The sequence below is a fragment of the Euprymna scolopes genome, chromosome 1 (genome assembly GCF_053919585.1).
Source record: "Euprymna scolopes isolate OS-2025 chromosome 1, ASM5391958v1, whole genome shotgun sequence".
NCBI classification, from domain to species: Eukaryota; Metazoa; Mollusca; class Cephalopoda; order Sepiida; family Sepiolidae; genus Euprymna; species Euprymna scolopes.
The window spans coordinates 18,379,068-18,404,891 of NC_136482.1; positions in this window are offsets into that span (position 1 = coordinate 18,379,068).

Sequence of the window (25,824 nt, forward strand, 5' to 3'; positions counted from 1 at the left end):
ACGTCCGTGTTATGTTTTCATAAGTCATTCATCATAAAACAACATTTTTGTTTATTTAATCGCTATCTCCAGTAAAACCAGACATGAAAAAATATTTTCCATTCATTGTTTTCCTGTTACAAAATTAATTAAATTTAAACGTATCTGTGACCACATGTAAACATTATAAAGCCAATGCTTGCACGGCCTTTCTTGTTTTTTTCCCCACTCTGTCATCCCATCCCGGCGTATATTTGATAATCCAGTTTCATATATTTTGATTTGCCGAAGAGTTTTAGTAACTTGTTTTTGATTACCGCTTGGCAGGAAACGTCAACTAGGTGTATCATCACGCCCCTCCAAGAAAGTCCTATATTGCGAGCTAGCCATCGGGACCAGACTACGAAGAGCACGTAAAATGCGCTACAAGGGAAAACTAAATCGCACTTTAGAAACTTATTACCATCAGTTCGTGCTTCGGACTTGCCTTCAAGATTTCATCTATGGAAGTAGAATTATTATAATGACATCTGTGAGTCTGCTGCCCCTCATAAATCTTAGTATATGATTCTGAACTGTTTCTATATTCAACAATAATGAAGTTGTTTAATATATTAGCTCCTAACCATAAATTAGAAGCGGGAGTATTAAAATGTTATAAATACGAGCTTTAATATGATAAAATGCTTTTCTTGAAGCACAATAATATTTTTCCCAAGGACTTTCATTCTACCTTCTAGAAAACAACGTGTTATAATATCCATTTCTAACACGTGTTACATATGTGCTTATAGTATTCGCAATAATTATATCGATATTACAATGTCTGATGTCGATGGTAAGCCAGGAATAGATACCACACTTTTGTGTTAGCCAAAAAATAAGTATTAATCAATAAATAATGTTTCTAGACAAAGTATATTTAATCTAATGAAATCCCCCTGATTTAATATATTATTTTGATTATCTTTTAATCTTTAATTCAAATTGTGACAGTCTTCCACGCTTTTCGTTTTCCTTCAACCATCCTATCGAAGTATACCAAAGTTAATCCTGTTCCATGCATCTAGATATGACCAAATAGTTTAAGTACCTTGCTCTTCATTACTGAAGTTACTGGTCTTAAGTCTGATGAAGTTTTTTTTAATGGAATCTGATTTGCGAGCATATTGTATTTCATTATAAGGTTTTGAAATGTTTCTATTTTCGAAAGCTATCAAGCTACATATATTTCACCCCATGTGTAATAAAATAAAACTGGGAAGATGTAAATCATAAAAATACTAGCTTGAATGCTATACAGTTCTAATCTTAGACATAATATTAGATTTGTATCGTAAGCTTTGCATCCTTAAATACATTCTTTAGTGTGTAACGATATTTAATGTCCAATTATTATTAACTAGCTGTACCCGGCCACGCGTTGCTGTGGCTCAGTTTGTTAAAACGGAACACATGTGAAAGTAGAGAAAAGTTTGATTCTTTTTTTCAAGAGAATGTACAAATTATTTAATTTTTTTAACAGATGTTAAGAAAATAAACAGAAAAATACTTCCATCATTAATTATGCAAAAAAATAAATAAAATGTTGATTTAGTGTTTCAATATGATTCAGCTCGAAAACCATACGGTGTTTACCGATGTATTCGAAAATTCAAGATGGCGTCTCACACCCTCTTTAACACCGTAAGTATGGAAAAAGGTGTTATAAATAAAAAACTATACAAAATTTATAACATCTTTTCCCACACTTACCGTGTTAAAGAGAGAATCAGACGCCATCTTGAATGTTCCAATACATCGGTAAACACTGTATGGTTTTCGAGCTGAACAAACATGTTACATTGAATAAAAACACGAAAAATATATCCAGTTTAGTAGAAAAGTAACTTATCTTGCCTTTGATAACATTTATTTGTTATGTATTTCTTTTTGGACAACTTTTTCGAATCTATGTGTAGAGTAATATTAACCCCACAAAATATTTATTAAACAAAGAAATTTAAAAAAAAAAAAAGTTTATAGCGAAAGGGAAATAATCGCTAGATTTTTAAGTAATCGTCTGAAATTTTCCAAAATCGCTAATTCTCCCCCCAAAAAAACTCCATAATGTTCCGTGTTTTCTCACTATTGGTTTGTATTACTGTACACATAGATTCGAAAAAGTTGTCAAAAAACAAATATATAACAAATAAATGTTATCAAAGGCAAGATAAGTTACTCTTCTACCTAACTTGATATATTTTTGGTGTTTTTATTCAATGTAACATGTTTATTCAGCTCGAAAACATTGAAGATGTAGTCTGATTCTCTCTTTAACACGGTAAGTTTGGGAAAAGATGTTATAAATAAAAAAAAACTAATAAAATACTGTTAAAAGCTCGCTCAATACATGTTAATGTGACATAGGGTGACATACATTCGGCGTGTTTTTAATAGTATTTTGTATAGTTTTTTATTTATAACACCTTTTTCTATACTTACGGTGTTAAAGAGGGTGTGAGACGCCTTCTTGAATTTTCGAATACATCGGTAAACACTGTATCGTTTTCGAGCTGAATAAATGTGTTACATTGAATAAAAACACGAAAAATATATCCAGTTTGGCAGAAAAGTAACTTATCTTGCCTTTGATAAACTTTTATTTGTTATATATTTTTTTTTTTTTTTTGAAAACTTTTTCTAATCTATGTGTACAGTAATACAAATCCCCTTTCGGAGGTTGGAATCCCCCCCACCTAAAATGTACTTGGAAAAATCGATTTTATGTTGAGATTTAAGAATGGTTAGTCGGAAAAAAGGGTTAAAAACAAAACAAATAACCAATAAATAATTATTACCAAGGGCAATAAATGCTACTTTTTTTTTACTTACATGAATCAGTTTACTTTATGTTTGAAAGTATTTTCAATTGGTTTTTTTTATTTGTTAATAAAAGTAAAAAATTAAAAAAAAAAAGAAGTCGTATTATCGTGACGTCTGACAGCGATCGCCCGATCCATGGCTAACGTGTAGTAACGTAAACCGGCCCCCAAGAAAAAGAACACAAAGGGAAGTCCATGTACGTGAATGTCGGCTGGTAAGTGGTAACGGTGAAAAAGTAAAGGAACGTGGCACAAATAGAGTTGGATACACAAGTAATAGTCGTAGAGTGATAGAGTGTAAGTAAAACCTGGAATATCAGGTTGTTTCGTTTCGTTTTAACAATGGAAAGAGCAGAAAATGGAGAGAAAAGAAAGAAAGAAGGAAAGACCGAAAGGAAAGATAAACATAGGGAAGTACCCCCACCACTATCACCCATAAAGCAAAAAGACAACGAAAGGTAAGAAAGAAAGAAAGAAAGAAAAAAGCACGTAAGGGAAGAGCGAAACGGAAGTTGTGTTTGTGTAAGTAAGTTTTGTGCGTTTCACGTAAATGTCAATTCAGATTTTCATTAAACTCTAACCACGCGGGTTATAACGAAATCGAAGTAATGTAATTGTGAATTCAATTCCAGGAACGGATTGTGTTCTGTTTGAATCTAATTTTATTATAATAAATGCTTTATAAATTGTGTTTATGTTTTATCCTAACCAATGGCAAAGTAAGCGTGGTTCGTTTCAGCGTAAGTCCAGTCCAGTTTTTAGCTAAATTCTAACCGGTGGTCGGTTTTAAATGTCTCCTGAATTCAATTCCAGGTAACGGATTGTGTTCTGTTTGAATCTAATTTTATTATAATAAATGCTTTATAAATTGTGTTTATGTTTTATGCTAATCAATGGCAAAGTAAGCGTGGTTCGTTTCAACGTAAGTCCAGTCCAGTTTTTAGATAAATTCAAACCGGTGGTCGGTTTTAAATGTCTCCTGTGAACGGTATGGAACGGTGTAAATGAGTGGCAGTGGTAGGATGAATTTGTTAGAGAGAGTTTACTTTACTACTTCCATTAAATGTAACCGATTTTTACAGTGGACTCTCACCAGACAGAATATAGGAAACTCTTATCAGCGATATCCTGGATATGTAATAACCCTATAACATACGGCAGATGTCGTGATTCAGTTTGTGAATGATACGGCTGCACCAAATGTATACAGGTGCAGTCCTATAAACGTCAAAGTCGGAGGGGAAAAAATGAGTTCATTTTATTTATATAGAGAAGAAGATGGGTAATTATGCATAAATAATGTGTAGATCTTACATAATTCAGTCCTTTAAACTAGTAAATATGTTGCTAGATTCAAATATATAGATACGTACAAGGTTTTGAAATGTTAGAGAAACGAGTATCTATGAACTGGAAAATGAGTAAAACGTTCGCATTTATTCATTTATGTGGAAAGAGGCTTTATGGAATCGATATAATATTGAGAACTGTTGGGTTCTGATGGATCAGGTAAAATTGGTCGGAATCATACATATGATCTTCATTCAGTCCTGAGAGAAAACTGATAGCCTTTTTAAAGTATGACTGCGCGAACATCGTTCCAAGGTCAGCAGTAGTAATTCCAGTGGGAAGCAGAAAACAAGGACTAACGGAAATTATGTCGACATAAACGAAGAGCACATAGAGCAGCTGGTATTCCTAAATGTTAATAATTTTAATAATGGTCAGGCTCTATATTTCCTAAATTCGATAATCTAACGGGAACTATGTGTCAACTTTCTTTGGTTTGTCCATTTTTTGTCCACACATTACATCATTCTAACGCCTGGTTCCCTAGATTTTATAGTATTCTTATACTCTTTTACATTTAAAATAAAATCGTTCATATCATATCTTGAAACAATGTGTAAGTTCAGCAGGTTGAAATAATTCGATAATTTTCGAATATAACTGGAGATGTATATGCCATGTTGGGTCAACCATTCAGCTTGAGTTGGACTGTTTTAATCAGAAAAAATGTGCTTGCACAACCAATTAAATATATGGATATGAGCTGTATATACCCGGCCTTGTCTGGTCGGGCGGTGGGATTATTCACACACTATTTAAGATACACCGAATGTTATAAAAAAGTGAACACATGTTTGATTAAGGGATGAATAAAATACATCCATCTTAGTTTTTGATAAAATCAAACGCAAAGTAACTTTCATAGTTTAAACGGGAAATAACTCCCATAGCTTAAATAAATAAGCTTACTTCCGGTTTTAAACGCAACTGCCGTCGGCTATTAATAATTGAAAATGGATTAAATATAAATTTTTTTTGTAAGAATGTGTTGCTAGGAAGAGAAATGGACATCTCCGTACTAGACCACGAAGTCTATTTTGAATTCTTTCACTGCAGGATAAGTCTTCTAACAGTTCCTGTAAAGATGTGGCAAGAATACTACATTCTTGCACGTATAGGTAAAGAAAATGCATCGCAAGTAAGATATCTACTGGAGCGCGAGAATGATCTAACAATTTTCCCAGCGACCTTGGCAAAGGATTTGATTTACGTATTTAATTGATGATAAAATGGAAGGGCAGACCCAGATGCTTGTCAAAACATGTAGCCTCCCCAACACGAGAGCCATTCCTTTCAATTAATGCGAAACAGGAGTCAGAGCGTTGACAATGTAAAGATAGAAGCTTGGTCTTTGAAGCATTAACATTAACCAGCCAGCCCGTTCCCCATCGCACTATGTGCTCAAGTTCAAAAGAGAGAGGTCTTGATAATTTATCGTTTTTGAAGAGTGTCGTAAACATAAATGTCTACGAATGATCTTAAGGTGTGATTTGGAAAATCATTTATGTAGATCAGGAAGAGAGTTGGGCCCAGGATGAGCCCTTGGGCGACTCTAGCATTAATACTTTGAGCTTCCGATTTCTGTCCGTCAACGACTACGGCTATGAACCTGTCACAGAGAAATTATTTAATATTTGAGAAGAAATTTCCAATTATACCTCAGCTTGAGATCTTGTGTAGTATACCTTCGTGCCATATCCTATCGAAGGCTTTTGATATGTCAAGAGCAATTGCCCTAGAATGGTAGCCTCCATTGAGAGATTCGTTAAACCATATAGGATATAACAATTAGCATCTTTGCTGTCGATCTAGCTGAACCGAAACCATATTGCATGTCACTTGCTGAAGTCGTTGACTACTACTCTATTTAACACAGATTCCCACAGCTTACGTATGACACACTGATTGTTCTGTTCTGAGAGTGAGATGAGCGAATCGCCTGAATTTTTAAATACGGGGCAAACAGATGCGGTTTTGCCATGCTGTTAGGAAGCCTTCCCCTTTAAGACAGCGTTTAAACAGCTTTGTAAGTATGGGATTAGTTCTTGCTGAAGCTTTTATAGCATTATATTTGGAATGCCGGCAGAGACAGCTGTTTACTGGAAGCAGGGTTTTTGATTAGCTTGGCAACATTACGTATTTGTATGACGCATAGCGTGTTTTCAGACACAGGAGGATATACGGTGGGGATGGAGGCCCTGATCACATAGGGTAGTATTAGCTGCTAAGTTCTTGGCAAAGATATTGGCTTTGTCCGATGCTGAAGAGATTACTGCATGGCCATTGATGCTGGTTGGGATAGAGCACACTTTTCTGTTCAGGACACTATTTGTTATTCGGCAAAACTGGCGGCAACCTATCCGCATCTCAGCTACTTTGGACGCTCTCTCGCGTTATTTATTACTCTTTTACAGTGGTTGCTAGCAGTCCTGAAAGCGGTTTTAGTGTCAGTACATCAATTACGTTGAAAGCGATGGAAAAAGTGATTTCTGTGCGCAATGGCAGCGGGACATATAGTACAGAGAACCACGTCTGACTGATATACATATAAGAAAGAAGAGAGAAGAAAGAAGAACAATTGGCCATTTTTGTACCTTTTTTTTTTTTTTTTTTGCTCTCTTTTGACATTTTAACCGACATTCTGACACTCGCTGGATTCGTAAGACGCTTCTCTGTAAGAATATATGCTTTTTGAAACTTATAAGTTGATTTTAGTTGAGATTTGGATAGTTTTGTTTTGTAGGCGTATATAGGCGTGTACGGGCCATCCCTATATAGAGAGTGCTACCGCCTCTCTGATACGAGTTGGGAACGCTTGTGGACTTCATCCTACGATGGAACTTCCTCTATTCGAAAGAACCAGGTTAAATTCGCTTAGGATCAGTGCCGTCTCGATATCGGTAATATGTTAATACATAGCAAACAAAATTTCATGCAACACGTTGCCTTAAGTATAAATCAAAACGAAATACAGCCATTAGATTTCAATCTTGGATCATTAGGAATCATGGAACAAACAATTAGATCTCTCAGTTTCTCTTTGTCTCAGTCTATTTGAACTTGACCTCGTCTACCTGTTACAGCATTTATATCATTTCCAAACTATTTATAAACTCTATACGAGCAAAACAAATTAAAGCTGGATGGAAAATAATTTTAATTGGGTTTAAAATTACAACAAACAAATTTATAGATTTCACGTACTGAGACGATTCCAATATTATATGTCTAAATACTCATAAATTTGACTTTGCGATTACTATAAAATCTAGTTTAATGTTTATGTACGTATTTTCGCAAAAGTCAAAACACTATTGCGTGTAAGTAAATAGGGGGAAGCGCGCATTACACGAATAGATTTTACTATCTTTTTCAAATGTTTTTCATATAATTAAAAAAGGGCGTTTTCTTTGATCTTTAAAACAAAACCGATTAGTGATAATCCGTTATAAATTAACAAAACCATTTTTACATGTTTTCAGAAGCGATTAAAATTGTCAATTTGTACCTTTTTGAGTATTTTGAAGTAGACTAGTAAATAATAATGGATTCGGCATTAAATAACTTGAAAAGGATTGATATTACATAAAACTAGATAACCAACATTATATTAATAAAAATATGGGAACATGATAGAAATTAAGATGGGGGGAGTTTGGCATCCTTTATGCTATGCTTTTCTAACAGTTATTCTTGAAGCAAAAGTTAAATTTCTATTTTTGGAAACAAATTCTGAAATCAAAGTTATTCTGATATGATCCTTGCCATTAGTGACTCCATAACAAACTGCAAACATTCATTAATCTCTTAAATCGGCTTAAATAAAGTTTGAAAATAAACTACTGAAAAGACCAAACAGATGCCTACAGAAAAAAAAACTGAGCGTATATTTGCTTAATAGACTAGTAAATAATTTCTTGTATAAATTGTTATATAAATCCAGCAAAAATGGAAAAAGGAGCCGATCAGGAAATAATCATTATTAATTTCGTTTTTTCTGCTTTCGTGATTATTTTTAGAACCTGTATTGTGATACTTACTAGCGATGCATCTAACTCTAGATCCAGTGTTCTACCATTCTAGGAAAATATGGAAATCTATATGACGTAATATAAAACTGGACTGTTAACTTAATTGGTTATTTAAAATGTAATCGCAAGCGTCTTAAGTAAACTTAGTACAACTAAAATAAAAGTAACTCACTGACTATTCTGAAATGTTTAAGTCGTAGAATGTACATGTGTAACTAATTTTTAAACAACTTTTATGCCGAAAATCATTTACGCATATTACACGGGTTCGCACAATGCATGCCTTTACGGTTCACTCGACGAAACAATAATATTAAGAAGTATTACAACTTTTATTTTAAGAGAGCTCAATATATCGCAATGCTTTCTCTGCCAGATAGTCAAATACGCTTAAATATGATATTTTAAATCATGCAGATTTTGTATTTAAAATTATTAGACAGGCAATGCTCTATTGATTATTGTATTGTACCGCTTATGCTGTAATACCTGCACATCGTTTCCTCGTCATCATATACGCTTAAGTATAATATTTTAATGAATGCAGATTTCCTAATTATTAATATAGAGGCGTTATACTTATGTATTATTATATTGTATCGATTTTTATATTGTATTGATTATTATATTGTACCCAACATATAGTAGTGAACACAAAGGTAAAAAATAATGTATGACTTGGTTGCCATCAGCTGGTATTGAAACCAAAACATATAGGTATCCAGTGTCATTCGTTTCTGCCCGCTCTAAATCTATACGCATGAAAACTGAAAAGTATAATGCTGTTAAAGTTATAAATGTATATTTGCGTATACGTTCAAATAGCAAGTAGTTCCCATATATTTTTAATTTGGACTCAGTAGGAACTATTTTTACCGACTAATTCGAATTTGTTCTACATGTTCAAATCGGTTGTATATCCAGTTCCAAGTCTGTGGACGGAAAATGGTACAGAGGAATTTGCTAGAGACCTTTACTTACACACAAAGAGAAAGTCAATATTATATTTGCCAGGTTTCGTCCGGTCGTAAATACGTTTACATATGATATTTTGATTAAATCATTTTTATTTATCCAGATGTCGTATTCATAATTATTATAGAGTCAATTTTCTATCGATTACTATAGTGTACTTAATATATAGTAGTTATTTCAAAAGTTAAAAGTATTGAAACCAAAATATCCACCATTCCAAGCTTTATCATTACCGTTTGAACCATCATTAGATGGGTGTGCAATAATTAAGAATGAACTGATTTTCACACATAAATCTATATTTGTGCATAGGTTTACTTTAAGAAGCTGTAAGTCGAAAAAATAATTATCTCGTGTACTTCTAGTCGAGTTACTACTGCCGAGTTCTATTTTTTTATATCAGTTGTAACTCTTCAACAGTTTTGGGATTAATAAAAGTAGTAGTCTGGGTTTAATTAAAAGTAAAAATAGAGACAGAAAGATATATAATATGATGAAATAGATTGCAAACTCATTTCATTGTGTAAATTTCTTTGTTGAACTCACGTTTTAGGAAAAGTAGCCTTGCCCTAACTTTGATGTCTCTTTGGCAAAAAAAAACATACTAGGTTCGATTCAAAATTAAAGCCTGTTATTAGTTAAACTCGAAAAGTTGAAGAGTGACAGAGACGGAAGTGGTATAATAAAAACGAGCGACTTTTTCTGCTCCAAGATATTTTCTCTATATAATGACCATTATGCTTAATGCACGATTGCTAGGAATCCAATGATGCATCACTGCTTCTGACGTAAGTTCATGACAGTCGAAGCTTTCTTTCACGCTGTCCATTTGTGTAACAGAGAGGTGAAAGAGAAATGCATACCTTAGAAATCATAACACAAGTTACAATTTCTCTGATCTTGTTGAGCAGTCATTATTTTTGGAAGGTCTTTCGTACAAACGTTTTACAAAATGCATGATTCCTTTTATTTCTGCTCGTACGCAAGGCATAATTATAAGCGTTACGCCATCTGATAACACTTCCGTTATCCAATTTAACAATATATTTCAGACTTAACGATTGCAATATTTAAGCATCATTGATATATAAAAATATACATTTATATTCTGCATAAAATGTGAAAATAATCCTAAATTGAATCATATTTTTATCGTCATTGATTGTGTCGATGATTTTATCATTTATTTTTCTATTCAGATGTCGTTCGAATCGCGAACTTTCCTTATTTGCTCTGATTATGTCATCAATTGCTCGCACACCTGACAAAATTTCCTTTCGCATAACGGCAGCGGTCATTATTAAGAGGCTTATTATCTCTCCGAAATAATCGATGTTATTGTATAAAATTACTTGGCAGAAAGTATTAGGATAATAAATAATAATTAAGAAAAAATATGAATGATAAAACAAGAAACAAAAGGAGCATTACAAACAAAATTCATTAACATTTGCACGTAAGAATAAATATAAAATTCATCATTAAACATTGTTCCCTTTCTTTTGCTGTTTTTCTATCTATTCAGTCTCTTCTTTATTTCGCTGTTTCTCTTTCTATCTCCCTATCTTTCTCTCTCCTCTTCTCTCGTCTCACTCTGTCAATGTATATATATATATATATATATATATATATATATATATATATATATATATATTGTTTTTCTGCAAATATAATTATCCATTGACAAGTGTTTCGTCGATTACGACTAAACAGTTGCAGAATCTAGTAAGATCGCCGAATATATATATATATATATATATATATTTATATACATATATATATGTATAAATATAGATATAGATATAGATACACACATACATGTATATATATGTGTGTGTGTATGTACTAGCTGTATACACGTGGCGTTGTCCATAAATCATTTGTGCCTTTATTGCTATGACATCCTGTATGATGTCATATTTTATGACGCCATCGTCATAGCACCCATATATATATATATATAATATAAAAATATAACACGGAAATTACATAATTGTCGATGCAATAATTTATTTCAACCTTATGGTATTTTCAAGCATCTAAACTAGACAATTACATTTTTGATACTGAAATAAAGAAGAAACAAAGAATCGGGTCTCGACCGTCAAAAAAACAGAGGGGGTGGTAGTAGCAATCCACTTAATACATTTTATAGAGAGGGTGGGAGGTATGTAAAAAAAACAACAACAACATTATGATACTTATAACGACTGTCCGGTATCTCGATGTAACAACAGACACACACACACACACACACACACAACACACACACACATACACACACACGCACACATACACACACGCACAAGGGGCGCGTGTGTGTATGTGTGTGTGCGTATGTGTGTGTGTTGCGTGTGTGTGTGTTGCGTGTGTGTGTGTTGCGTGTGTGTGTCTGCTGTTACGTCGAGATACCGGACAGCCGTTATAAGTATCATAATGTTCTTGTTTTTTTTTTGTTTTTTTTTTAATCCCTCCCACCCTCTCTATAAAATGTATTAAGTGGAGTGCTACTACCACTCCCTCTTGTTTTTTGACGGTCGAGACCTGATTCTTTTTTTTTCTTTATTTCAGTATCAAAAATGTAATTGTCTAGTTTAGATGCTTGAAAATACCATAAGGTTGAAATAAATTATTGCATCGACAATTATGTAATTTCCGTGTTATATTTTTATGTTATTGCTCTGTTTACCACATTGAGCTCTCTTATACCCGGATTTCCTCCTGGAATTATTCCATTATAACATTATATTATATATATATATATATATATATATATATATATATATATATATATATATTCAGGCAAACATTATTAAAAACAAGAAATACCTTGATAATGATTCTTTTTTTCATTTTTTCGATCTTTCATAAGATTTTTTTAACTTTAAGATGGAAGGGATTTTCAAATGTTCCATGGTTCACACGAGCGCTTTCGATTCTTTCTTGAATCATCATCAGGTGGAGATAAAATATTAAAAATAGAAGTGAAATATATAGTTACGAATGATGCATTTGAACAGTACTAGCTCAATATACCAGCATTTAAGAAATCAACATAGCTGTCCCCCCTCTAATCTTAGAAACGTCCTCGTGGACAACACAAGGATTTTGCAACGAGAAAGTAATTGTAAAAAAATTAAAAATACTTGAAGCACTATATATAAAAACCCAGCACCCATCTATAAATAGCATTAATTTTGAAAGTAGCAATAATGTGCTGAAATGTTTAGCATAACCAGTATAAGACTGTTTTTTCTAACATTGCCTTTTATCATCCTAATTTTTAATCGAGTTTTTTTATCACTCGTAAATGTATATTTTAATCGACTTTTCATTGACTCTTTTTATCATTCGTAACTACATATTTCACTTCTATCTTTAATATTTTATCTCCACCTGATGATGATTCAAGAAAGAATCGAAAGCGCTCGTGTGAACCATGGAACATTTGTAAATACCTTCCATCTTGAAGTTAAAAAATCTTACGAAAGATCGAAAAAATGAAAAAAAGAATCATTAAGCAAGGTATATCTGTTTTTAATAATGTTTGCCTGAATGAAGGAATGTTGCCTAAATACACTAATATATATACATATATTGATAGCAATTGTTAGCAAATGAACAGACAGGAATAACTGTTTATTTTTATACATCTGTATTTGCATACATACATAAATGCGTATATATATATATATATATATATATATATTTATATATATATATATATATATATATATATATATATATATATATATATATTTAGAAAAAAACCTGTACGGTGTGTAGCATGGTGCGCACATCATTCAACAAAGCTTACATGGGCGCCACCAAATACTATCCACAATAGAGTCGCCTTACATAAGAGCAGCATAAAAATCGCAGAAAACAGATACGTTTATATTTCCAAACACGTACATACATGCATTGGAAATAACTTCAAATATATCCCATTCCCAACCAATTTATTTTACTTACTTACATAGGAAAAAAATTCATAAAAGCAACCACTCCTGAATTTAACAGAGCTTTATATCGACACACAAACAAACAAAATTGAATCACACTCACACACACGTCCATATGCATGTACACATTTCCACACTTAAATCAGAACTGACACATTAAAGCATACGCACACGTACAGCCACACACACGGGCACAAAATCCCTTCATCTTTAATGTAACAACACCAACCATACATTACTATGGGACCAAAACCTCTAAGAAATATCTAGAATCACACTGTGGTATCTGTTCTGATACCAAACTTCACCTCTTCTGTCCTCGGTCAGTGGATAAGAAATCTTTCATGACTGAGAAAAGTCTTAATCCCGAGTGCCCCCTTTTGGAGAACGGAAAATAATGTCACACTAAAATCCGAGCCTGTGTCAAACTCTGCCCCCGTAGAGAGACAAATAAACAGAAACAATAAAAATTCCGTAGAGTTATTCATGTATATCGCTTCTTTTATATCAACAAACATAATTACATTCGTATTGAGACCTACCTCTGCATTCCATGTTTAATAAGGATGTGTCCTCTATAGTAGCAGACCTGACCGAATAGTAAACTGTAGGCATAGACCGATTCATACCATCCAAAAAATTCCAGCAAAAACATAACAGTCAGCCATGGTTCTCCCCTGAATGTGCTGCTGCCATCGCGCACAGAAATCACCTTTTCCATAGCTACCAACGTAATAGATGTACTGAGACTAAATCTGCTTTCAGGACTGCCAACAATCACTGTAAAAGAGTAATAAAAATGCCAGAGAGCTATATGCTCAGTCTGTTAAATACAAAGTAGCTGAACAGCGGCTTGGTTCCCACCAGTTCTGGCAAATAGCAAACAGGATCTTGACCAGAAGCGTGCGTTCTATCCAAACTATCATCAATGGACCTGAGGTAATCTCGTCAGCATCAGACAAGGCCAGACTATTTGCAAAGAACTTTGCAGCTAATTCTACCCCATGTGACAATGACCATCAACTCTGTATTTCCTCCTATAACAGACAACACGTTATGCAACATACAAATATCTGTGCGTGAGGTCGCCAAGCTAATCAAAAACCTTTATTCCAGTAAAGCAACTGGCCCTGATGGCATTCCAGTTATAGTGCTGAAAAAGCTCCAACCAGAACTTGCCACCATACTTATAAAACTGTTTAAGCGTTGCCTCAAGGAGAAGTGCTTTCCAACACCCTGGAAAACCTATTCAGTATGCCCTGTATTTAAGAATTCAGGTGAAAAGTCATCTCCCTCTTAGTACAGACCAATAAGTCTTCGGTGTGTCATGAGTAAGTTTTTGGTATCCATATTATATAAAGAAGTAGTCAACAACCTCAACACAAACAACCTTCTTAGTGACACACAATATGGTTTCCGCTCTGCAAGATCTACAGCAGATATGCTAACGGTTATATCACATAGGATTAGTGAATCGCTTGACAAAGGTTTCCTTTCCAGAGCAATTGCTCTTGACATACCGAAGGCCTTCAATAAGGTATGGCATAAGTGCTTACTTCACAAGATTTCCAGCTACGGTATTACTGGAATTGTTTTCGTAATCATTAAATCATTTCTCTCTGATAGGCTCATAAGAGTAGTGGTTGATGGGCAGAAATCAGAGGCCCAAAGTAGTCATGCTGGAGTCCCCAAGGGGTCAATCCTGGGCCCAACTCTCTTCCTGATCTACACCAATGACCTCCCTAAAATCATTCGTTGACATCTATGCTGATGACACGACCATCTACAGCAACACATCAAAGGCCGTAAATGACAAAGTTCTCTCTTATTCTCTCTCCTCTGATCTTGAGCACGTGGTACAATGGGGCAAGAGATTGCTGGTCACTTTTAATGCATCCAAAACCAAGTTTCTATCTTTACATCATCAACGCTCTGATCCCCATGTGGCATCAATTGAAATGGATGGCTCTCGTCTCGGAGAGGCTCCATGTTTTGACAAGATTCTAGGCTTGACCTTTACTCCTGATCTAAAATGGAACACGTATATCAAATCTGTTGCCTAGGGCGCTGGGAAAATGGTGGGATCCTTCTACCGCTCCAGAAGATATCTCACAACTGATGCAAGTCTCTATCTGTATAAAAGGTAAGTACGTCCAAGGATGGAATACTGCTTCCATATCTGTGCAGGAGCTGCTAAAAACAGCCTATCCTGCCTTGACAGAGTACAAAATAGGCTTCGTGGCTTAGTGGGGGATGCCCTTTTCTCTTCCCTGCAACCTCTTTCCCACAGAAGAGACGTTGCGAGCCTGTCTTTGTTTTATCGTTATTTCCATGGCAGGATCTCGTCTGAGGTCCAATCCCTCGTCCCCCTCGCCAATCTTTCACGAGAAAATCCCGTCTAGCTGAAACCACTGTCAATAATTTTCCCCACTTTTTATCTGTGCCTAAATGCAAACGTAGATTCCATGAGCAAAGCTTCTTTCTTCGAACTGCACGCCAGTGGAACTCTGTTCTGTCTGCCTGCTTCCCACCTGACTACAACCTGGACGTTTTCAAGTCCAACATAAACAAACTCCTGACAAACCGCCCCCTTAAGTAAGACCCTCTATCAAAAACCTCAATACTAATGATTAATACAATACTATCTCATTGATTACTGTACAGGCAATAACCCTTATCCCTGAGTGCCCTTCGGACCTTGATAAGTTGTGACCCCCATGCAAAAAAAATATCTAGTTATTAATACAATGTATATCCCAACAGATTCAAACGAAAACCACAATAGAAAGAAATAAACATTTAAAAATTAAAATTGAATAACAATCACCATACCAGATAACATAGAACTCACATTCAAGAAGTCAATACAAGGAAACACACACTCACACAACCTCCTCCACACACAAACGCCCGTACACAGACACACTTATATGACCAAGCACCAATGCCCAACGCACCCATGCACACAAGTAAAAAAACCTATATACCAACAGCATTCAGTAACCATGTACTGACCCCAATAAACAAGCAGAATGGAGAAATACACTCTAATATAAAAACGTTTAGACACATTTAGAAATATTCTGATTTCTTGGGAATACCTTCTATCATCAGATTGGACAGCGAATACATTTTATATATTTTGCATTTTAAATATTTTACTAACTTTGTGTAGAGGACGCTTTAAAAAATAGGAGAACGTCTGAAACGCGTTAGAACATTATTTCAATGATTTAAAAATTAAAATATGAAATGATAAAATAAGTATAAAAAACAATTGTTGGTGACACCACTCATTTCAATATACAATTTTTCTCGATGGAATCTCATATATATATATATATATATATATATATATATATATATATATATATATATATATATATATTACACAGTCGTCACGACTTATCAAGGCCCGAAAACTACTCAGGGATAAGGGTTATTGCAAGTACATTACGTTAGTGTGGAGATTTCATGAAGATTTACTCAAGGGGGCGGTTCATTAGGAATTTGTTAACGATTGACTTGAAGGCATCAAAGTTGTAGTCAGGTGGGAAGCAGGCAGACGGAACAGAGTTCTACAGGCGTGCAGTTCTAAGAAAGAAGCTTTGTTCATGGAATCTACGTTTTGATTCAGGCACAGATAAAGAGTGGGAGAAATTTTTCACAGTCGATTCCGCTAGACAGATATGGCAGCAGTATTCCATCCTTGGACGTACTTGGCTTTTATATAGATAGATAATTGCATTAGTAGTGAGATATCTTCTGGAGCGGTAGAAGGATCCCACCATCTTTCCAGCGACCTTGGTAACAGACTTGATATACGTGTTCTATTTCAGATCAGGAGTAAACCAGAAGCCTGTCAAACCACGGGGCGTCTCCCAGACGAGAACCATCCACCCCAATTGATGCCACATGGGGATCAGAGCGTTGATGATGTAAAGATAGGAGTTTGGTTTTAGATGCATTAAAGGTAACCAGCCACGTCTTACCAACTGAACCACGCGCTCGAGATCAGAGGAGAGAGAATAAGAGAGAACTTTGTCATTTACAGCCTTTGATGTGTTGCTGTAGATGGTCGTGTCATCAGCATAGATGTCAACGAATGATTTAAGTATGTATTTAGGGAGATCATTGGTGTAGATCAGGAAGAGAGTTGGGCCCAGGATTGACCCCTGAGGGACTCCAGCATTAATACCGCAGGCCTCTGATTTTTGTCCATCAACCACTACTCTTATGAGCCTATCAGAGAAAAATGGTTTAATGGTTGAGAAAACATTTCCAGTTATATCGTATCTGGAAATCTTGTGAAGTAGACCCTTATACCATACCTTATCGAAGGCCTTCGATATGTCAAGAGCAATTGCCCTAGAAAGGAAACCTTTGTCAAGAGATTAACTAATTCTGTGGGATATAATTGTCAGCACATTTGCGGTAGATCTTGCAGAGCGGAAACCATATTGTGTGTCACTAAGAAGGTTGTTTCTGCTGAGGAGGTTGATTATTTCTTTATATAATATGGATTCCATCAACTTACTCATAACACATAGGAGACTTATTGGTCTGTACTAAGAGGGAGATGACTTATCACCTGAATTCTTGAATACAGGGCAAACTGATGAGGTCTTCCAGGGAGTCAGAAAGCACTTCTCCTTAAGGCAGCGCTTAAACAGTTTCGTAAGTATGGGAGCAAGTTCTGGTTGAAGCTTTTTTAACACTATAATTGGGATGCCGTCGGGACCAGTTGCTTTACTGGAATAAAGGTTTTTGATTAGCTTGGCGACCTCATGTACGGATATTTGTATGTTACCTAGCGTGTTCTGTGTTATAGGATGAAATATGGGGAGTTGATGGCCTTCGTCGCATAGGGTAGAATTAGCTGCAAAGTTCTTGGCAAATAGTTTGGCCTTGTCTGATGCTGACGAGATTACCTCAGGTCCATTGATAATGGTTGGGATAGGACGCGCACTTCTGTTCAGGATCCTATTTGTTATTTGTCAAAACTGGTGGGAACCAAGCCGCTAATCAGCTACCTTGGATTTAACAGACTGGGCACATAGCTCTCTTGCATTTTTATTACTCTTTTACAGTGGTTGCTGGCAGTCCTGAAAGCAGCTTTTGTCACAGTGCATCTATTACGTTGGTAGCTATATATATATATATATATATATATATATATATATATAATTGATATGTAGTTTTCTTGAAGCATTGTGTTGGATAGGTGGTGTGTAGTAGAGATTTAGAAGGCTATCACAATGCGAGGAATGAGATATAGTCGGTGTTGATGAAAGAAGAGGAAATTGTTGTTTTTGCATTGTACACAAGGCCCGTTGCAAACAACATCTCAATATTATCGAGGCCGTAATTGTATAAATCCGCAAACCATCGCTCTGTAGGCAAAAGGAGTTGTCGCATAAATTAGCCATGTTTAACTAGCTCTGAATTTCCGGGGAGAAAAAAAAAGGCCTACATTGCGTCTTTATTTCTTGTTTCTGCACTTATTTGGAGGCAAGTTAACGTTTTTTTTTTGTTTCATTTATTTTGTCCCAGGTTCTGAAATACGGGTTATTTATTCATTTTATTCACCCCGTGTAGTTTTACCCCTCTCTCCGCCTCCATTTTTCAATTGTGTATTTGTTTTATTTTAATCGCTTCTGACGTGATCTTTTGACAAGGGTCGGACGAAAGGTACCTCGAGGTTCTTCTTCTTTTTTTTTTTTAGGTCGAATAGTATTTTAACTATTTTTAGTGTCTATTTTCCCCCCTGCATCGATCTTCCCGCAAATTCTAATGACTCCACTTATCTTTTTAAAAACTGTAATAAAATTTCGTACAACAAAATACCTTTATATATATATATATATATATATATATATATATATATATATATATATACATATAAAGGTATTTTGTTGTACGAAATTTTATTACAGTTTTTAAAAGGAAAGGTATTTTGTTGTACGAAATTTTATTACAGTTTTTAAAAAGATAAGTGGAGTCATTAGAATTTGCATTTTCATATATATATGAATTTTTAAATGGATACAATCCGACGTTATGATATGAAAAGGAAGCGGAAGACCGGAGGCTCGACGTTTCGCCCGAATTACGTGGGCTTTTTCAAGAGGTGTGGTCACTGACGAGAGGGTTGATGTTTTCAGTTTTATATATACTGGGGGAGTGTATGCAAATAGAATTATTATACAAAAAAAAATTGTATGAACACGAAAAGAGACATAAAAAATAACAATACACTTAAAGCTCTTTTCAGTCACGAAAATGCGACCCCCCTCCTAAAGCATATGCATAGTAGGTCAACACGCCGTCTGCTGGAATCTTATCTCTAACTCTACTAACACTATCAAACAGAGAAAAGGATTTTTTAACACTTTTTTCCACTTATCTAAAATAATATTGCACCAAAATAATCTAGACACTGGTCAATATATATATATATATATATATATATATATATATATATATATATATATATATATATATAAATATATATATATATATATATATATTTGTTCGTTTTTTTATAAAACTAAAAACATCGACCCTCTCGTCAGTGACCACACCTCTTGAAAAAGCCCGCATAATGCGGGCGAAACGTCGAGCCTCCGGTCTTCCGCTTCCTTTTCACATCATATATATATATATATATATATATATATATATATATATATATATATATATATATATATATATATGAATTTTCATCTCATATATTTTCTCTTATTCTATCGAGTTTTATTATTCGTTCTTTGTTTCAAATATTCTCTCTCTCTCTCTCTCTCTCTCTCTTAATCCCTCCCTCTCTCTTTGTTTGTATTCCTGCCATTCTCATTCCTTATTGTGGTCTGTCGATTTCGTTCGGTCTTTTTCCCTCCTTTTCCTTTTTTTATTTGTTTGAAAGTATCTGTTTTTGACATTTCACAAAACTTTGTCTATCTTTCTATATGTACCTGTCTATACACATCTCCGTTTCTTTCTCTCTCTCCCCGTTTACGCACCCTCACCGTGTCACTCTCTTTCGGCCAGCGCAACTCTTTCCATCTTCGAATAATATATTTTCCCGGCGCAACTAAACGGCCAATTATTCTTGGTTGCTTCTTTTGATGTTTCAAATTAAAATGATGACACGCAATTTTCCATCGCTTCCTCTGAAGGCCGTGCAACGAACACTGCAGCTAATAAGCGCGGATTGCATAAATTACCACAGCCGTTGCAGTGCTGCAACGTGCGACAAATTGCCCTGACAATTATACGTAGTATATTTTGAGTCAGTACATCATTCGGCTACACAATCGCCACCTGAACCAGGCCATCAATGCTATTAAAAACTCTTCTCTTCTAATGGGAGGTCTCATCTTTCTGCATATACACTTCATTGTGACGTTGAGACGCGATTCGTACTCTTATTCTTTCGTTGTTTTGTCTACTCAATCTATATTTAACATCTAACACTATCGTTGCTGTTGATTCGTATTCTACGACTAATTTGACCACCATCTGCAGGAAACTACATTCACATTTTCTTACACTATCAACATTCTCTTAGATAAAATAAATAACAATTATAGAACGAGTCTGTTGCCAGTAATAGGAAGACTGAGAGTAGCATATAGGGAATAATATATCGAAAGAGAAAGTGAGATGTGACCTGAGAGAATCTGTCCAAATCCAACGTATCTCTGTTTATCTATATACTATAAAAACCTATTTATCTATATACTATAAAAACCGTTCAGTGGGTTTGGTTTTCTTGTTGCTTCTTTTTAAAATTTTCTTTATTTTGGTTGGTAATACACTGCATGGATTTTAGAGACTCTAACAAATAAATATCATTCGGAGTCTAACTGTCAGTCTAAAGGCAATAGCGTCCAGCTATCTTGCACTTTAGTCACCGGGTTCACCCGTAAACAAACCCAACAGAATGATGACAGTCATTTAGATAGCTGGTACCCTGTTGACTGTGGTATGTATCTGGTTCTCTTCAATTCTAGAAGTTACATCTTCCCGGGCGTTGCCTTCTCCTTTTGAGAAGGGAGTAATTTATTTTACATCGCCGGAAGCGCTTCTACCCTGGAATGTGGCAAAGCTGCACAGGCATTTTCGTAGGCCACACTTCTCTTCTTTCCAAATCCCACCTTCCGTGTCACATCATTTCGCCACGGAAAGTATTAAAATATATTAACCATGTAGTTTTTTTTTAAATTCTTATTGCTGAGTTGCATTTAATAGTTACTGTATTGACAGAGAGCTTCATCATATTCCAGTTTCTTATCATGTCCTCCATAAGACTTTTGTATCGAGTTATCTCCTCCTGCTCTGTTCAGTTTAAGCCAGTAATCGTTAGAGGCATTTTTGCCAATTACACGTACACAGTCTGAAAAAATATATATCTATATCTCTATAAAAACAGAGATGTGTGTGCCACAGACGATTTCTGATTGGTTAATCCAATAATCACATCTTCTAAAAAAGTATAGTTCTTACGCTCTTAACTTTACCATAAAATATTTTGGTCTTATTTATTGTCCATCTTGGAAGGGTTTAATTTTTTTCTAACTTGCCATTTACAAATTACAAAAATACGAAACTTCACAATCCAACCTCCGACTCAACGTCCGCCATTCACACAACAAGAAAGCAAACGCGGGACAGATTATTAGTACTACTACTACTACAAACATTACCGCACGAAAACACGCGCACACACGCACACACACTCACACACGCACACACACTCACGTCCACTACCGTCCTTGGCTACGTCACGTTGTTATGGCAACACGATAAATACACAGTAAATTTGATTTTCTTCATTTCTACGCAAATATTACGCAAATATAAATCATATAGAATATCTGTATGAATATAATTACACGTAATAGTTAAATAAAGATGATCATCGTATAAGAGAACCGAAAAAGAAACTAATAGGGAATTTGTATAAAGTTGTATTTTCTTTTTAAATAAATAGAAAAAAGGGGTGTTGATAAGACTATCGATACTTACACAGTTTAGTGACGACATTAAAAAATGGACATATTGAAAAAAAAATTTTATTGTACGTAACTGTTATAGACTGAAGTTCTCCGAAAAAAAATTTCACTTCATTTGATCAAGTAGTTTTGTTCTTACAGCGAAAAACAATTATTTATCACGACGACATCAACGTGGCCATTTTGGAAATGTACCTAGCAGAATACCTCCATTTTAGGCCAAATTTCGCAATCTAGCCTTTTTTTTCTCGCCATAATGAGATGCGCACAACACATCTGCAATTTTTTTACGTTTTTTTCTTTTTTTTTTTTAAATATGCAATTTTTTGCGTTTTTTTTTTTTTTAAATAAGAATACTATTGAATATGCAAAGAAATTGAAGAATGCAAAGAATTGAAGAATTTTTATACGAGATTATTTTCGAAACATGCTCAGTTGGACACGCATGGAGAACTTCGAAACTTCGTTTATTTACTTCTGTTACAAATTAGAAAAAAAAACCCCCAAAAAATGGCATCTGTCTTCGCAAAAAAAAAAAAAAATCTCATTCTGGTGGGGGGAAAAAGGGCTAGATTGGCCTAAAATGGAGGTATTCTGCTATGTACGGCAGTTACCTGCCCTTGGGGAATTCCTGGGCCTGCAATAACATTTCCAAAATTGCCACGTTGACGTAGCCGTGATAAATCATTGTTTTTCGCTGTAAAAAAAAAACTACTTGATCAAATGAAGTGAATTTTTTTTTCGGAGAACTTCAGTCTATAACAGTTACGTACAATAAAATTTTTTTTTCAATATTTCCATTTTTTAATGTCGTCACTAAACTGTATAAGTACCAGACTATCAATACACACAAAAAAATATAGATTTATTTTTGGGTAAATTTCCCCCGGGTTTTCCTTTCACTTCAGTAAATAATGGTCTTTTGTTATATATATGGCGTACTATTATCCTTATATATATGATGTTTATGTTTATATATATGTATAAGTGATAGTGTCTGTGTGTGTCTGTGCGTCTGTGTGCATTTCCCTGCGCTAAAACTGTCAATTTTAAGCCTACAGATTCGAAATTTGATATACAGGGTACTGAGATTTGGGAAAATCGATGTAATAGGTTTTCGACAGAAATTTGGCGATTAAGTGGTCAATATTCAACAATTAGACCTTTGAGAACTCTACCAAACTCCTCCTACAATTTAAGGTCTGAACACGTGATATTTTATATATAGATTCCTTGGACATGGATCTAACTTATTAACTTTACTTGATCCCTAAACAATAAATGTTAAGAGGTCATAATAGGGGTCAAAGTTTAAAAAAATTGACCGTTTTTTTTTCCTCAGCATACACTTCAAAACACCTGGGCAACGCCGGGCACCGATTGCTAGTAATATATATATATATATATATATATATATATATATATATATATATATATATATATTTATATATATATATATATATATTTATATATATATATATATATATTACATTTTCACCCCAAACAAGGCGCATTGCCACATTGGTGTACTATCATGGGCAGCAACTAGTGGGGCACTATGTTAGGATTTGGGCAGCAAGATGTCGGTTCACGTTGTACTTGAACTTCTGCATGTCAGTACAGTTAGGAAAGCAGGAACCTGGAATGGAATTCCAGAGTCTAGCGGTTTTGGGGAAGAAACTACTGGAGTAGAAAGATCTTTTATATCTAGAGATCTCTACTGTGTGGTGGTGGGATTTAGCTGCCTGTCGGGTTTGTCGAGGGTGTCTACGTCGTGGGGACACAAGTGTCTGAAGCTCGTCAGCGCATTCACCATTAAAATACTTGTAGAACAGGCAAAGGGATGCAACGTTACGTCGATGGGACATATATATATATATATATATATATATATATATATATATATATATATATATATATATATATATATATATATATATATATATATATAAAGCGAATCGCAAAAGCCTACATATTTTAACTTTTCGGATCGGCGATCACATTCCAATATTAATTTCATATAAAAGGTTAATAAAATGATTTCTCAGTTTAGACAGAAGATTGGGGTGGTGCATTTTTTTTAATTACCTTATTTATTTTTTCTTTTTTAAATATAAATGAAGGTGGGCAGTATGTACTATTTCAATATATTTTAATTTATTTGGGAGGAACGTTTTTTCAAATTATCGATTATTTGACAGAAATTGAACATGATGGAAAATTTCCGTGTTTTGTTAAGTTAAAGTAACGATAATGACCGATAACAGCCGAGAAGTTACGAACAGAACTGTGCCTCTTTACTGTAATTTTCCCATCGTTGTTTCGAAATTATATGTATCGAAATTTCTTAACTCTTTGGTCTGTTTTCTTTTGTTAGGTATATGCCTTCCGCAAGGCACCTTTGTTCAGCAACATCTTCCGTTGCAATATGTTTGGTATGAATGAGAGTAATTGAATTGGCTTATTTTTAGAAAGGGTTAATAGGAACTGACCAATCACGTCAATCGATCAATCAGACACAGAAACGAATTCATATCAAACAGGCAACTCTATTCTTTATACATACTTTTAAATTCCAAGCTACTTTGGTTTGAAAGCATTTTTGGATTCATATTGCCTTGAACTATCAATATTTCTCTTCTCCTTACCTCTTAAAACTAAAATTGCTTACAACATATTTTTTATTTGATATCTCTTATCAGGCGTTCAAAGTGTTGTACACCTTATAGCTGTACCTGCTAAACGTTATACTATTGTCTTTCCAACAGAGTTATCACTTTCTCTCATTTTGAGATAGCCACATTAAGCATTATGTTTGGTCTTGTTGGCTTTTTTTGCAACAAGAACCCAAGTTTGCCAAGCTGGGCAAACTTGTGTCATTGTACCGGAAAAATATCCAGTAAATAAAACGTTGTGTAGTAAATCGTTATTTTTTAGCATTTTTTTTTATTTTTGCATTTCCATACACCAAACATGGATATAAATATCAGTAAAACATCCGCTGGGTCATAAGCTTCATTTCAGTAACTAACTTGCCTGGGTTGATTGCCTGTAGGCTGAGACAAACCGGGTCACAAACGCACATACATACATATACATACACACACAGTAAATCAAACTTACTAAGAGAGATAATAACTTCCGGTGAATAACGAAAAAAGCATCCAGTAAACAAAACGTTGTTAAGTAAATCGTTATATATATATATATATATATATATATATATATATATATATATATATATATATATATATATATATATATATACACTTGTGCCCGATATTATTCATACCCCTCGGATCTTTGAGATTTCTATAAGAATATTGCTCAAACCAGAAGGTAGACAATATTAAAGGGATTTCAAACAATAAATCAAGCATAAACATTTAATTTAAACTCAACAAATAGATAAATTATGCAAGTTTGAAACATTATACAAAGAAAAACAATAATAGCACTAGTTCAAAATTATTCATACCTCTCTTACTAATAGTCAATAGCATGCCCTTTATTCTTAATGACTGCCTGTAACCGTTTTGGATATTTATCAACAAGGTTTTTACAAGCATCAACACTGATTTTTGACCATTCTTCAATGCAGTAGTTCTCCAAATCCCTCAAATTCCTAGGTTTCCGCTTTTTAACC